The sequence below is a fragment of the Lissotriton vulgaris genome, chromosome 5 (assembly GCF_964263255.1).
Source record: "Lissotriton vulgaris chromosome 5, aLisVul1.2, whole genome shotgun sequence".
Lineage (NCBI taxonomy): Eukaryota > Metazoa > Chordata > Amphibia > Caudata > Salamandridae > Lissotriton > Lissotriton vulgaris.
In genome coordinates this window covers 1,462,126,101-1,462,140,561 of record NC_141693.1, presented here as the reverse complement: position 1 = coordinate 1,462,140,561, position 14,461 = coordinate 1,462,126,101, and the positions used below count along the sequence as shown (strand labels likewise).

Sequence of the window (14,461 nt, the reverse complement as noted above, 5' to 3'; positions counted from 1 at the left end):
TTAGAGGTAGTAAGGATGTGGTATTTAATCCTACCTTAAGTCGTAGTCTGGACATATTAGAAAAGAGATACATATATAACCAGACATGTAACCTTTTAGGAACAATTAAAATCATGCAAACTCATCTGTGTTTAAAAACATGGAGATCACTTTTGAGTTGAAACACAAAGGAAGGTTTAGTAGATTAACCTTATTTATTGTAAATAATACAAGCAGGTACTGCAGCCTGACTGTACAGCTCGATGTGCATCAGAAACTGACTGCTCTAGCTTCACGTTCCATGTTCTATGGAACGTGAATCACAGAGCGAGCATAACATGACAGTACATATTTAAATATACACAACATAACATATCCCCTTCGGAATACAATGAAAAAAATATAACTGAAAAGAATATATGTCATCCCTTTCTTTTGCAAAGACAAAAGAACTATATAAATGAATAAATACATGAATAAACAATGTCATAAAATATGTACATTTACAAAGGAACATTTTCAGAAATATAATCTGCAAGCCAGACAGGAGGTCTTTTTTCACGTTTGGGGTTCCTGGAATCCCTTTTAGAATCATCAAGACAAGTAACATCAGAATCATTGGGGACTGACTCACAAACATGTGAATCAGAAACTGCATCACTCTGAATTACAGCAGGAGAAATTGTAACATAATTGTCTTGAACATCTTGACAAGAATTAGAGTTCCCATTAGAAGAGTTATTATAAAAAAAATCATCAAAGTCATACAAGTACGAAACTCTATCCGACGATTCTGAAGGTGCAGAGCATTTTGCAATTCTTTTCAGGTCAATACTTTCCCATCAGAGAGTCGTACTGCATTATTCAAAACCTCTATAACTTGCAAAGGTTCATAGAAATGACTAACCTCCCTAGGGGTTTTGCCAGGTTTCTTAACTCTAACCCACTGTCCTATATCAATGTTGACACTTTTCACACCATGTTTATGATCATACCATTCTTTACTACTAGCGTAAGCAGCCTCACTTTTTCTTCTAACAAGATTATCAGACCAATTCACAACATTAGATTTGAACAACCAAATAAGAGTGAACTTGGTCGTTGGATTCCTTCCTCGCATAAGGACAAAAGGAGGATACCCTCTGGCATCACATATAGAAACCCTGTAGGCCCAGACCATTTTAAGAACTTGAGTTTCCCAATCATTACTTTTGGCAGCCATTTGAATGGTGTTTTTAATGACGCGGTTGAAACGCTCAACCATACCATTACTGTTTGGATTATACAGTGATGTTGTTTTGTGTTTAATGCCAAGTCTATTGAAATATTCCACAGCTTTGTTTGACAAGAATTGTCCGCCATTATCACTCAATAACAAGGAAGGAATACCTTCCATGATAAATGACTGATCTAGAAAATGCAAAACAGAATCCGTGTCAGCCTTGTCAACAATCTTAACAAAAGGCCACCTAGAATACAAATCCATTAACACCAAAATGTATTTTTGCTAATTTCCAATTGGACCCATGATGTCGATGGCCGTGTGTTCCAAGGTAAATTAGGTCTGGTCATATTACGTAATGGAGGTTTGAGAGTGACTAAAGACTTATCAGCTGCTTGACAAGATTTACAACCTCTCACAAATTTCTCAATTTCAGCATCCATGCCGGCCACCAAAACGAAGTTTTAACAGTTTGTTTGAGCGAACGATGCCAAAATGTCCCTCATGATACAAGGCTATAATAGAAGGACGCAAAGTCTTGGGGGGAATAACTCTTTCACCTCGCCAGATGTTTTCACCCCAAACAGCGAGATCAAACCTGACTTCCCAAAAAGGTTTTAAGGGATGATGACTGTCCACTATTCTCGGCCAAGATTGTGCAAGATGTGATTTTACTTGAGATAGCTCTTCAACTTTAAGATATTCTTCTTCCCATTTATCCTTCAGTATACCAACATCACCCAAATCATGTAAAAACGCAATCTGGAAAGAATTCCAAATTTCATCTTCACACTTATCTAATTGTTTAGGCATTCTAGAAAGGAAATCAGCTATGCAGTTTTCCTTTCCCGGTAAATACATTAATTTATAACAATAGTCTTGCAGTCCTAAAGCAAGTTGAGCAACTCTAGCCGAAGTATTGATTGTACCTTCCGTGGTTAGGACTTTAAGTAAAGGTTTATGATCACAACGTAATGTAAATTGCTTCCCCCATACAAATGCACAGAAATGATCAACCGCCCAAACACACGCTAAAGTCTCTTTCTTGATGGTAGAGTACTTCTCCCCAGTAGGTGACAGAGATCTGGAAGCATAAGCTACAATAAGTTCATTGCCATTCGGATCAATTTGAGCCAAAACAGCTCCTAACCCTTTAATACTGGCATCAGTAGTAATTAAGGTTTTCGCCTCAGGGACAAAACTCTTCAAAGAAGCAATTTTAGTGATACAATCTTTAAAATCTACAAAATCTTGCTCACATTCAGGTGACCAAATAAATTTTGTCTTGTTCTTTAAAAGTTGCCTAATGTTATAAGTCCTAGCTGCGAAATTTGGAATGTACTTTGAACAAAATTCCGCAAGACCAATAAATGATCTAACATCATCCTTACTATTAGGGGAAGGGGCACATTTGATAGCGTCAATAAGATTAGGTTTAGGTCTAATACCATCACTGTCAATAACATGTCCTAAGTACGTGACATTATCACTTGCAAAAGTGCATTTTGAGTATTCAATTGTTAAACTGATATATGGATAGATGTAGCCAGATTACTGTGTTAAGTTAGCATGAGCTTTTTGTGAGTTTAAACACCATTTTTCCTTTCTGCTGCTTTTTGCACACGACACACATCTGCTGCTTTAGCTTTGAGCCTAGTAAAATGTTTTCGGTTCATACGAGAATAATATGTAGTTACACTGATATCAGCCTTGCTTGGTGAGCTGTGTCTGTACAGTGAGTGCTGAAACCTTCAAGGATATCTCAACACAGTAGTTGTTATGAGCACTGATCTTCACACGTCCCTAGACAAAACATACATGCAGCTGCAGCCAAGTTCTGGCTTTAGGCGTGTTTTATATTGCTTTGCACACGAGCATACCAACACACTTGATGGTGCTTCGCATGCAGAGAGCTGGTTGCTGATGATGTGATCTCTTACCCCTAGGATCTTGAGGTATGAGGCCGCTTTGCTAAAACCCACAAGAGACCTTCTTAGATATAATATAATATACTAGCCAGGGAGGGTGAGAATTAGGTTTTGTTAAACCCTATTCATTTTAGCATAATACTATGCTTGCATCGTTTGTGTTCTATGGACTAGTGACTATGCTGATTACTTTGTTTCTTATAATATGTTTGTTTGTATTAGCTAAGATACTGCGCTTGAGAGCACGGCATTAGTGAATAAACATTTCAAATATGCACGTGTCCTCTTTTACTCCTTGTTCTGGACTGAAATGATTGTATAACGAAAGAGTATTCATATGTTCAACGTTACCTGAGGTGTACTAAGTTCATGTTCTGGTTTGTCTAAGCATTGGGAGTTTATGATGACCAATGAGACACTGATTGCTAGTCTGGTAGGGGATTTTTGGCTACTAGGTTGAGTTTTGGGACATCCTAATTCACTGAGGTTCCAAGCCTCTATGCACAGTTCTGTCTGAGCACGGAATCCCTGCAACAAAACCTTTTGATTCTAGAAAATTTAGAACAGTTTCTAAAGATTTGTCATGTTCCACTTTGTTTTTTCCAAAAATAAGGATGTCATCCTGAAAAAAAATTGTGTTTTTGATGTTATCAAACAACCTATGCATCAGGCATTGGAAGACAGACCGAAGGGCATCCTTTTAAACTAGAAACAACCTTGTGGGGTAATGAAAAGGGTGTACTTCTTGCTGTCCTTTGACAGCCGAATCTGATGGTACGCAGGAGATAAATCAATAGTGCTAAACCACTTGGCACCATCTAATAAAGCTAACATTTCATTCATCTTTGGCAACGGGAACTGGTCCACTACAATATTATCATTAAGGTGATGCAAATCAACACAGAGTCTCAATTTTCCGTGGCTGCGCTTAACTACGACTAAGGGAGAAACTCAGGCCGAAGCTTCAACAGGCTCAATTATGTCTGAGGCTACTAATCTGTCAAGTTCTGTAGCAACATCGTTCCTTAATGCAATGAGAACGTTCCTGACTCTGTGAATCTTTGGCATAGCGTCATCTTTAAGTATAATCTTGTGTTCAAAGTCTTTTAATTTGCCAATTTCCTTTTGAAAGACCAAAGGAAACTTTTTAAATACTTTTTCACCAACCTTGATGCCCTCATCCATCACAAGCACCTTCTCAATTGAATTGGGATCTAAAATTATATCCAAATTTCCTTTGTCTTGCCATACTGAAACAGATGGACCCCTCTTGGAAATGTATACTTTTCCATAAGATTTTCTATTCTTAAATTCAAATTTGAACCAACGGAAACCAATAATATCAATTTTTTCACCACCTTAACCCTCAGGATCAATGTCCGAGGGGAAAAGCTTTGAACCTACTTTCCCAATGAAGTTCTTTTTCCAAATATCTTCATTAACTATGGAAACACGAGAGAAATCAAGGCTAGAGGTAGAGGTAAAACAATTCTGAGTGCAAGATCTGGAGCAGCCCAAACCATGCTCCCAGCGGGCTTAGAGGGGAGCCTCCCACGAGACCTGGGCCTGCATCATGGCCCTCTTCAGCTGCTCGTAGGGGACAAACATGACCATGTTCTAGGATCAGAGCCTAAGGAACGAGGGCATAAATCCTTTGTAGAAGGCGAAAGGCCCTTCCTTTCTGAACATGGTGAGCGCTCAGTTTAAGGCGATGCGTACTGGCCCGGGGCAGAGTTCATGTATCTAGTCTTCACAACATCAACTGGGGAGGCGATTACAGTTGTGCAGAATCCGGCACCGAAGGCAGAGGTGAAGTGACAGGGCAGAGTATCTGTCATAAGGTTGGACTTTAGCAGCAAGTCTTTTATCAGATCGTAGGTGACCAATTCAGTGCAGTTCACAATGATATTATGAGTGATGTTGGGCGCAGTACCTTTCCGGAGGCCCTTCATGCCTTCCTCCTTGGCTATGGTTTTATAGGCATCCATGGTCCCTTTGTTTCGCCGGCTGGCACTGGTGACATTCGCCTGGGCCTGAAACCTCACCTTCACCACGTCTGTTGGTTGGGCGATGGCCACGGCCATGACTCCGCTGGTGCAACCGGCAAGGAGCCTGCTGCCAGTGCCAACATGTTCAGACCGCTTAGTGTAGAAAAGCTTGACGGAGTGTTATGGCTGGATTTTCTGAGTAGGTGGGATCAGCCCCTAGGGGCCCCTCCAACCCAGCCAGAACGTAATCACATCCCTCCTCAGGACCAACTATCCAGGCACCTGGTACCTACCTGAGGATGGGGAACTCGCAATATACAAGCTCATATTATTAAAAACACCACTAAATCTATAGGGATACTAAGAATACTCACTGATTACTAGGGATATCCATACCCTACACCACACTTATTTACATCAGTTGGTCTCGCGGCCACCCTGACCCAGACCGTTCTACCCTAGGGCAGATATGACACACAATCCGGTGCGTCTACACATGGGCCTGCAGAACCCAATGCTCCCTTTTCCAAACTGTTCGCAATCCTGCGAAACTACACACTAGTTCGACCTCCTAGTGTTCTCACTTATTCAAGCCACAATCCAGTGGGTATACACACTGGTAATCCTCCCCAGTGCTCTCATTAACGCCGCATATCAACGACGACCACATTCCTATGAACACCTATACATATATATATATATATATTGGGAAGTCTCTTCACTAAGGGTCTGCTACTACAATATTAGGAGTTAGCCAATTAATATCGTGTGTTCCCTATTCTCGGCATCATAGGTCCACTCACTCCCTATTTATGTGATCACCACTTACCTGATTGGGATTACTCATCCATTCACGTACCTAGTAACTACCTAGGAGCTTTGTTCACCTGGATTGAACAAGAATAGGAGATACACACCAGTTTGTTATAAACTGGGGGTTGTTTTATTACAACAATATAAACATTTACACAGATCTGACAAAGACTATAGGTAGAACACACCGCTGAAAGAGAAAAGATTAAACATAGCAATAGCCTAGGGAATAAGGACAAGATTAAGATGCAAGTGTAAAGTAAACTAATGTGATGAAAACAATATCACCTGATTAGTGTGAAGTCTTGTTCTAGCTGTCATCTGGGTTCCTCTCTCGTCTGTGCCTTGGCTCATCTCAGACTCCCTCTCTCTCCTGCACTCTTGGTTACACCTCTGCGCTGATCGCTCTGTCTCTGGACTCCTCTCCCCCACACGAACTGTCTCCACCTTCTATCTTCAATCTTAATGGTTCCTGCCGCTCTGATCACCGTTCATTCCACTAGCTTATTCACTCTGTCTCTGCGCCAATGTCCAATTAACTCCATCTGCTCCCATAGGTTAGTCCACGATCTCTCCTCCGTCTCTTCTAAAAGGCATTACTTCAGACTCCAGCTATTCACACCTCCTCCTGATAAGCAACTGCTTCTGACTGCTTCCTTCAGTTCCAGCTCACCATTCAACTCAGCTCTTCTCCAGCTTGAACCCTCTCTCTCTCTCTGCCAACTCCACTCCACTGCTTTTCACTCCTCCACCTTAACACGACCCTCTGGCTTCGCCACCTTCACTCGACTCCCTCTCTGCTTGACTCTCTGGCTGACTGACTGACTCCGCCTCTGCACTTCACTGATATAGAATGCTGTTTCCTCATGGAAAGTTCCAGCCATCAGCCTGCCGCCCACCAGGTCTCTGCATCACTTCGCATCAAGGACACACACCCAGCTGGCCAGCCTTTTGTGGTGTCTTCAACACAGAGAATAATACAGCCTACCGATAAGGGCCGGCCCAGACCGGTTCTCTCCAAGTGAAAAACAGCCTTAACTATAAACTTTGCCTTTGCCCTGAAAAGCCTCTCAGCTTCATCAAGATGGAGTCCCTCTAGCTCTAGGCCTGTAGGCCTGAAAGGGGTGAAATGCTCCTCAGCTCTGTCAGAATACCTACATAAACCATACCAATGTGTCTAATATGTCAAAGCCAATAGGCAATAGACAGGTTAAAGTCAAGAATAAAGGCATATTAAGCAGCTATCCTCTTCTAGGTCTGGAAAAAGGGCTTAAAAGGGCCAACACAGGCTAAGAATACCTATACTAGATGCGAGCAAGATTAATGATCTATATCACTGCTAAATAAAGCCAAAAACTCTGCCATAACATTCCACCCTTAGATCCTTATCTTGCGAGCATCAATAAACAACAACAACCATCTAAACAAACATCAACATAATCTATCCAACATAGGCTAAGAATACCTATCTTAGATGTGAGCAAGATTAAGATCTATATCACTGCTAAATAACTCTGCCATCCACCCTTAGATCCTTATCTTGCGAACATCTTATAAACAATAACATCTAGATAAACAAACATCAACACAATCTATCAACAAATCAAAACCTAAAAAACTCCCTAAAAACAATGACAACTCAAGGAAATTCCACCTGAAACCAATTGTAGGGAATAGAAACCTAAAAACAAATCAAAGCACCCTTGACTTGAATGCCGAAACATATCTGAGATTGGATCTGATAACAACAGAAACTAACCAAAGCATCTTCAAACTAAATGTGCCTCAACTTCTAATGATAACTGGTGAAATCTAGTGATGTAGGGACTTATGTGTTGAATGAAAACAGCAAGGGGCCTAAATGGGGCCTACTTCGGACAACTTAAGCCTAAATGAGGCCTACCTACTAATGTCAACTTAAGAACTAAATGTGTTTCAACTCCTAATGAGAAAACAACAAAGGGCCTAAATGAGCCCTACCTACTATAGGCAACTTAAGCTAATGATGACTCATGAAATCTATTGGTGTAGGGGCATGTTTGTGGGATGAAAATAACAATGGGCCTAAATGAGGCCTACCTACTTTAGTTAACTTAAGCTAACATTTTGGTGAAATCTGGGAAGTAGACATGACAAACTGTGTCAAGGTTTGGGCAAACATTAATACATAGAAGTACTGTTTCAAGGTCTGGGCAAACATTAATACATAATCATAACAATCCAAAATTTAAGGTAACCACCCTTTGATCAATCAAGGTGAAAATGCAAGAACAGTAAAAAAAAAAACAACAACCCCATTTCTACAAGATAGCTGGTGTAACATCAAGCTTTTAAATCACACTGTGGAACACATGTGGGCACCACCATTCAAAAAAAAAAAAAGTCCTTCATTGGCAAAAAACTGTTTTGAAGAAAACAGAAAAACTATAATAGGTGACATGTTTTTTTTTTAAAAAGTGGGGCCTGCTTGTCCAAGGGATTATTCATCAAATCCTTTTAAAATTCTGTAACAAATAAAACATGTTTATGGGTTTATTTTTTTTAAGTGGGGCCTGCTCGTAGTGATGTCAACAAAAAAATGCAGGCCAAGCAATAATGTCCAAATTCTTCAGTGTAGGCCACCACCCTGCATCCTCGGTATCCGGACACTTCCTCCAATGCGTCCATCCATCACCCGGTCTGGTCAGGTCTGGTCTGGTTCCATCATCCAAAAATAATAAACTAAAATAAAAACATGAAAGTAAAAAGCTAAAACAAAAAAAAAAGTGGAAGGGGGAGGGACCCACGCACAACCACAACTTCAGCAATCCTAGGAACAAGAGAACAAGTATCATTATTCTTGTAAAATAAAATTTTCCATTTAAAAAGCACCCCGGGTGCCTTTCATTATTGAAAAGAAAATATCCTAATTAATCAAAAACATTCAAAATTTAACTTTTAATAACATTAGCAGGGCCTAACATACCCTAATCCTTACTAAGCCAGCCCCTCCCTTCAGAGCAGGAGCCACGCTACAGTATGAAGCTACTTGAAACACTGCCATATGATGAGCCTCTCCAAACCAGCCCCTCCCTTAAATAAACAAGCCATCCGCGGAAGAAAATTGGATTGTAGCCAATCATAACGAACAGGGACGTGATCGAAACTTGCAGAATGAAGGAAAAAAAACTTGTCTGCACAAACCAGCTGGTCTGCCAAGGTCGACAAACAAATACTTTTGCCTGTTCTCATGCCTTATTTGTGCTAACCAACGAAAGCTAGCATTTAAAAAAAAAACAAGTCTGTTACAGTGTACTGCCAATTAAAAGTTCCAGTTTTTTAAAAAGACTTTTGTCCAACCAATTCAGCTAAAGGCAAGACATTTAAAATATGGGCACTTATTTAGAAAGGGGCAACTAACTTATACACACAAGATTATACATTCTGCATTTGGGAAAAAAGCGAATTAACATGGTCCATTGTCAGCTGCTGAAAAGAGAAATAATTTGTAAAACAACATAAAATGCAGATACATTTCAACATTGTATTAAATTTAAGGATTTGCTGACACATTTATAAAAGCATACATTTTAATTTACATTTGGGAAAATAATAATGTTACATTTTAACATTTTTTTTCTTTCAAAGGCACATGGTTGCCTTCCACTAATTAAAAGCACATGTTACCATGCACTGTCGGGCAAGATTGATTATACTCAACCTGTAATCATTGCAACCAGCACATTCCTGTCTAGATGGAAAACCCTCAAAGAAATAATTAATGAAAACAGCCCGTAGCATGCATTCTAACGGGCCATCTTTTTAACATTTCACTCATTTTAAAAGAACACAGCTCTCTCCGTAATCCGACTGGTTGATTTATAACCACATCAGTTCCAAGGCAAACCCACACAAATTCGTAGACGCATTTCAAAAAGAATGTGAAATGAACAGAACCCTTTGCAAAGCACAAGATGGTACCTTTCCGTCAAGAAACTGACAAAGCACATAGGCAGACCAAGGAATCAAAAAAAGTCAAAATCAAACCATCAAATAATCCACTGACTTTTATAGTCAGGTCAGATAACCATGCATGTTGACAGCATGTAAAAAATAAAGACTGCCATCTCAACTCAAGATATTAACCCTTTGGCAGCTCAAGCAGAATCATTTCCCAACGACTGCAGATACATGGGAAAATCATTAGCACATTTCTTCACGTTTACAGATGACACGTACACATATTTTCAAAAACGTTATCCCCAAGCACCCGAGAGAGATCCAGCTCTCTCCTGCCAAACGTAATGATAACATGCCCTGTCCAAGCCATGACCACATGGCGCTATTCACAAGCCATATTTACAAGACAAGCTTTTCACAAACAACATTTCCAAGGCGCAATGCACAAGGAACACAGCAGATCAACATGAGAACATGCACCTCACAAGCCACAATAAAATGGCGCTATTCACAAGTCATATTTACAAGGAGCTATATTCAAAGAACTTCACAGATCATATTACAATGAACACATTTCACATTGCACAGCATAAGCAAATGCAGCAAGCAATTGAATGGGCAATTTAAAAGCATTTTTACACACATTTATACAATTGGACCATCACATAGATGTAACTGGCTTCCTCATGTAATGCCATCCTTCAACTCTGACAGTTTAAACACCAAGATGAAAACCATTCCTTCCACCCTGAATAAACCAAATGCCATGATGTAATGCACTCTCCTCACGCTGCAACTGTTCAAGCCCATAGGTCTAACAGGCTACATAAACTGCAACATTACGCCTGATGGAACCAGCGTTCAGGGCACTCCCTCAGAACACATGGGAAACTCTCTAAGCACATGGCCAGGACACACAGGATAGGTAAGCAGTTCGTGACGCCAGATGTTATGGCTGGATTTTCTGAGTAGGTGGGATCAGCCCCTAGGGGCCCCTCCAACCCAGCCAGAACGTAATCACATCCCTCCTCAGGACCAACTATCCAGGCACCTGGTACCTACCTGAGGATGGGGAACTCGCAATATACAAGCTCATATTATTAAAAACACCACTAAATCTATAGGGATACTAAGAATACTCACTGATTACTAGGGATATCCATACCCTACACCACACTTATTTACATCAGTTGGTCTTGCGGCCACCCTGACCCAGACCGTTCTACCCTAGGGCAGATATGACACACAATCCGGTGCGTCTACACATGGGCCTGCAGAACCCAATGCTCCCTTTTCCAAACTGTTTGCAATCCTGCGAAACTACACACTAGTTCGACCTCCTAGTGTTCTCACTTATTCAAGCCACAATCCAGTGGGTATACACACTGGTAATCCTCCCCAGTGCTCTCATTAACGCCGCATATCAACGACGACCACATTCCTATGAACACCTATACATATATATATATATATATATTGGGAAGTCTCTTCACTAAGGGTCTGCTACTACAATATTAGGAGTTAGCCAATTAATATCGTGTGTTCCCTATTCTCGGCATCATAGGTCCACTCACTCCCTATTTATGTGATCACCACTTACCTGATTGGGATTACTCATCCATTCACGTACCTAGTAACTACCTAGGAGCTTTGTTCACCTGGATTGAACAAGAATAGGAGATACACACCAGTTTGTTATAAACTGGGGGTTGTTTTATTACAACAATATAAACATTTACACAGATCTGACAAAGACTATAGGTAGAACACACCGCTGAAAGAGAAAAGATTAAACATAGCAATAGCCTAGGGAATAAGGACAAGATTAAGATGCAAGTGTAAAGTAAACTAATGTGATGAAAACAATATCACCTGATTAGTGTGAAGTCTTGTTCTAGCTGTCATCTGGGTTCCTCTCTCGTCTGTGCCTTGGCTCATCTCAGACTCCCTCTCTCTCCTGCACTCTTGGTTACACCTCTGCGCTGATCGCTCTGTCTCTGGACTCCTCTCCCCCACACGAACTGTCTCCACCTTCTATCTTCAATCTTAATGGTTCCTGCCGCTCTGATCACCGTTCATTCCACTAGCTTATTCACTCTGTCTCTGCGCTAATGTCCAATTAACTCCATCTGCTCCCATAGGTTAGTCCATGATCTCTCCTCCGTCTCTTCTAAAAGGCATTACTTCAGACTCCAGCTATTCACACCTCCTCCTGATAAGCAACTGCTTCTGACTGCTTCCTTCAGTTCCAGCTCACCATTCAACTCAGCTCTTCTCCAGCTTGAACCCTCTCTCTCTCTCTGCCAACTCCACTCCACTGCTTTTCACTCCTCCACCTTAACACGACCCTCTGGCTTCGCCACCTTCACTCGACTCCCTCTCTGCTTGACTCTCTGGCTGACTGACTGACTCCGCCTCTGCACTTCACTGATATAGAATGCTGTTTCCTCATGGAAAGTTCCAGCCATCAGCCTGCCGCCCACCAGGTCTCTGCATCACTTCGCATCAAGGACACACACCCAGCTGGCCAGCCTTTTGTGGTGTCTTCAACACAGAGAATAATACAGCCTACCGATAAGGGCCGGCCCAGACCGGTTCTCTCCAAGTGAAAAACAGCCTTAACTATAAACTTTGCCTTTGCCCTGAAAAGCCTCTCAGCTTCATCAAGATGGAGTCCCTCTAGCTCTAGGCCTGTAGGCCTGAAAGGGGTGAAATGCTCCTCAGCTCTGTCAGAATACCTACATAAACCATACCAATGTGTCTAATATGTCAAAGCCAATAGGCAATAGACAGGTTAAAGTCAAGAATAAAGGCATATTAAGCAGCTATCCTCTTCTAGGTCTGGAAAAAGGGCTTAAAAGGGCCAACACAGGCTAAGAATACCTATACTAGATGCAAGCAAGATTAATGATCTATATCACTGCTAAATAAAGCCAAAAACTCTGCCATAACACGGAGTCATACAGCCCAATCCAGACGGAGGCGAAGCTCATCTGATGCTGCAGCCCCTCGACCAGCGCCAGATGAGGCTCTTTTGGCTCTCAGTCTTCACCATGGTGCTGATGGTCCCAAACACACCCCTGTACGGCGCCGCCCTGGACTGACTGGACAGAGAATTGCTCTCACCTTGTATCTGAAGCCGGACTTTGGCAGTGTCCAGTGGGAAAGCGAACAGGTCAGCGATGCAGGCAGCGGTCCCAGCCCCTACGAACTTCACAGCCTCAGTGGGAAGCAATCTGTAGGCTTGAATCCAAACATGTTGACGGACGGGAGGTTATTAGGTTAAAACTTGGAAAAATAGGTCGATGTGAAGGAACCTCAATGGATACAATGTAGTGTTAAGACAAGGCAGAAAACTCTGGCCCCAAGTCTTACTCAAGTGTTTCAGGACGAGGTGGGTGCAGGATCAGGATTCCATAAAGGTGTCCCGCATGTCGAACTTTCTTTCCCGGTAGCCCTGATCTTCCATAGGTAAGGGTTCAGAAAACAAAGTACGAAGGACCATACTACTTATCCTCGTTACAATACATTGAAAGAAAGGTTGAGAGAAAGGGGGACAGAGCCAGGGGAGGTTGGCGATTGAAAGCAGCAAGATTGGAAAGTGCAGTGTCTGGGTCAGCAGTTTTTTCTGTATTGCAATATTGCATGGGCAAAACGTTTTTTGCGACCATTTTTTTGTGAGCTCCCTCTTGACAGATTGCACCAAACCTTTACAGCAACCAGGCCTGGAAAATGAAAAGATGTTTAAAAAAGTTTTGGCATGTTTTGAAGACAGCTGATACATTAAGGAAAGAAGTAGGAGAAAATCCTAAGACCACTTTCAGAAAATGTATCTCTTTGAAAGATATGTTGTGCACTAGCACTGTACAATTCTCAATAGAACTAAGCCAGATTGAATGGTTTTATACTTGTGGAGAGTGCGAAGCATGCAAAAATAGCGATTGTTGCAAACAAATAGAGCTATCAGAGAACCTAAAACCATTTATCATCAAGAAACATCTAACTTGCAACTCTGATTTTTGTGTCTTTGTCTTGATATGCCCATGCAAATTAATCTACATTGGGAGCACAATTCATAAAGTTAAGAAGCGCATTTTAGAACACATGCAAGCATTAACTAGAGAGGATAAACAATACCCTATAGCAAGGCATTTGAAAGAAAAACACAGTAAAGACATGAAGCTGTTGAAATTTTGTGCCTTGGATAGAATTACAATTTCAGAGAGAGGAGGCAACAGAGCGAGAAGTGTGCAAGTTAGAATCAAGGATGATCATAAAATATGACAGCAAGCATCCTGAAGGTCTGAACAAAGATGAGGAATTGTCCTTTCATTTAGGCTGAAATGTTCATTGAACTAAGAATGTTTTCTTCAATCGTTAGATTTTCATGATAATGTGGCAATCTCTTTATAACTTTTGTACAAGTTGGTGGATTTTTATTAGTAACTGTGCATTATTTATTTTGTATTTTATAGGAGACATACCCATCATTATACATGAAAGAATTTATTTATTTATTTATCATTTATAGAGTGAGCTGTAACCCTGCGGGCATCCTTGCGCTGAAGAAAGGTGCAACGAAAACAGTCAAA

The 14,461-nt window shown here is 41.1% G+C and overlaps 1 pseudogene; it reads right to left on the bottom strand.

Moving 5' to 3' along the window:
- Positions 1 to 4,665: 4,665 nt before the first annotated feature.
- LOC147712750 (dicarboxylate carrier UCP2-like) lies at positions 4,666 to 13,127 on the bottom strand (annotated as a pseudogene).
- Between the last annotated feature and the right edge of the window lie 1,334 nt (positions 13,128 to 14,461).